Source organism: Rhinopithecus bieti, unplaced genomic scaffold, assembly GCF_001698545.2.
Source record: "Rhinopithecus bieti isolate Rb0 unplaced genomic scaffold, ASM169854v2 scaffold_23747, whole genome shotgun sequence".
NCBI lineage: Eukaryota > Metazoa > Chordata > Mammalia > Primates > Cercopithecidae > Rhinopithecus > Rhinopithecus bieti.
Window position 1 is genome coordinate 40,690 of NW_016810790.1, and position 2,787 is coordinate 43,476.

Here is a 2,787-nt window from a genome sequence, read left to right on the forward strand (position 1 = left end):
CATTTCTCTTACACTGAGACAGAAGCAGAATTAACCACTCTTGTCAGCCTGACACAATTCTGCCCTGGACATCCTCAAATGTCTCAAAGACATCTAGGTGATTGTGAGAAGGTTCTTAGTGACCCTGGGTTGATGGCCCAATGATAAGCCAGGCTGAGAGAAATTCATGCTGATTCTAAATAGAAAATGGAATTGCCTTGGTGGAGCTCCAGAACCTGGATCACCTATCCTGATTTGCTAGCTCTTGGGTAAGAACAACAACAATACTCTATGCCAGTATCATATTTTACAGGTAGGTATAGTTGTGGTCATGGCTCTGGATACTTTGTGGCCTTGATCTCTCACTAAGATGCTTGTTTACACTTACAGATTCTGTCATCAGATTCTATTTACACCTGGAGTCTCTCACGTAACTGTAGCAGGTCACTGAACAAGATCTGAAAAGCTTAAAGAGCCACACTCTCAAATGGGGGCTTTAAGATTTCTACGCTGACATCTCACAATACAGAAAATGCCTTCTATTGGTTTTCGGTACATTCTCAGTCCAAAATCTTCTGGCCCTGTCTTGTAAATCCCAGGCAGAGGCCAGACCTTATGTGCAGATTCCAGGTGGGATCAACCTGACTCTGCATCCTTGGGTGTTACAGCAAACAGAGTACAATCAAAGGAGAGCTCCTCTATAGAGGCTGCTCTGACACATTCTAAATAATATGTCTAACTAAAAGAAAAAACTGAGGCAACATGAATATAAGTAGAGAGTTTATCTGGGCCAAGCTTGAGGACTATAACCTTGGAGCAAAAATACATCTTCCAAAGACTGAACAAATAAGAAGTTGAATCCCTCAATAGACCAATAACAAGTGCCAAAACTGAATTGGTTTTAAATGGCCAAACAACCACAAATAAAAAAAGAACCAGACTAATTTACAGATGAATTCTACCAGATGTACAAAGAAGAGCTGGTAGCACTTCTAGTATTATTTCAAAATATTGAGGAAAAGGGACTTCTTTTTCAACTCATTATATAGAAATAGCATCATTCTGATACCAAAACCGGGAAGAGACAAAACAAAAAAAGAAAACTTCAAGCCAATATCCCTGAGGAGCATTGACGTGGAAAACCTCAATAAAATACTGGAGAACTGAATCCAGCAGCATATCAAAAAACGTATCCACCACTATCAAGTCGGCTTCATCCCTGGGATGCAAGGCTGGTTCAACATATGCAAATCAATAAATGTAATCCATCATATGAAGAGAACAAAAGACAAAAACACATAATTATCTCGAGACCAGTCAACTTTAGGAGGGGTGGCAGCACGGCGAGGGTGCGGGGAGGCCGGAGCCCTGCCTGGGGCGGGTTGCAGGGTTGGCAGGTGAGGAGGCATCTGCTTGGGAGGTGTAGCCGGGCCGCGCCATTGTTGGCGGAGGGACGGCTGCTGAGGACTGCGGAGTAGGGGGCTAGAGAAGGCGCCTGCAGCGGCCGAGAGGAGCGAAGGCGCCCCATGGGGACAATAGGGGACCCATGGGGACAAGCTGACCCATTGCGTGTCCCCCAATACCAGGCTCAAGTTGGGCAGGTGCGCGGGGTCTGAGGTGTACTGCGCATCCGACATCTATGAGGCGGCATCCAGGGATGCGGTGGCGGTAGCTCTGGCTGCTGTGGAGCCTGCCAAGTTGGATTTCCGAGCGGGCGAGGGCCACCACCTGCAGCACGTCAGCCATCGCGAGATGCCCGAAGATTTAGCTTTGGAGTCAAACACTTCTGACCATCCAAGGGCAAGCACAATTTTCCTGAGCAAATCTCAAACCGATGTGCGAGAAAAGAGGAAAAGCAACCACTTAAATCATGTATCTCCAGGGCAGCTTACGAAAAAGTATAGCTCATGCTCAATATTTCTAGATGACAGACCAGTCAGCCAGCCTAATCTTAGAACCGCAGTAAAATGTGTGACCTCAGAAATATATTACCACGTAAAGAACAGAGATGCAAATAGATCCCTGGATATTTCTGATGAGAGATCACATCCCCTTACACGAGAAAAAGTTCCACAGGAATACTTTAAGCATGATCCTGAGCACAAATTTATTTACAGATTTGTTCGTACTCTTTTTAGTGCTGCGCAGCTAACAGCTGAATGTGCAACAGTAACTTTGGTTTACTTAGAAGGGCTTTTAACTTATGCTGAAATCGACATTTGTCCCACTAACTGGAAAAGGATTGTTCTGGGAGCCGTTCTTCTTGCCTCCAAGGTTTTGGATGATCAGGCTGTATGGACTGTGGACTACTGCCAGATCCTCAAGGACATTACAGTTGAGGACATGAATGAAATGGAAAGGCATTTTTCGGAGCTTCTTCAGTTTAATATTAATGTTCCTGCCAGTGTTTATGCCAAACACTACTTTGACTCCTTAGCAGATGACAACAACCTGAATTTTCTATTTTCTCCTCTTAGCAAAGAAAGAGCACGGAACCTAGAGGCTATTTCTAGATTATGTGAAGACAAAGACTTGTGTGCAGCAGCTACATGAAGGTCTTTCAGCGCTGATAAGTTCATTGGTATTCAGCACTCTAAAGCCATCCTCTCTTAAAGGGAGAAATGAGGGGTTATAATGTCACGGGACCTTCATCTACAAACACTGGAAAAATATCACCTTTCCTGCTCAAAAACCAGCAAAATTAGTGTTTTCATCAAAAGGAAAGATCTCAAATTCAAGAGACTCATGAACAAGGATCATACTCCATAGAAAAGAATGGGACCTTGTCAATGCAACAAAACACTCTTC

The 2,787-nt window shown here is 44.2% G+C and overlaps 1 pseudogene across 1 annotated transcript; it reads left to right on the forward strand.

Annotated features, from left to right (window-relative positions):
- Window positions 1-1,409: 1,409 nt before the first annotated feature.
- LOC108542676 (cyclin-Y-like protein 1 pseudogene) lies at window positions 1,410-2,781 on the forward strand (annotated as a pseudogene). The gene has a single exon (XR_001889336.1). The product of XR_001889336.1 is annotated as a cyclin-Y-like protein 1 pseudogene (transcript).
- Window positions 2,782-2,787: the final 6 nt, after the last annotated feature.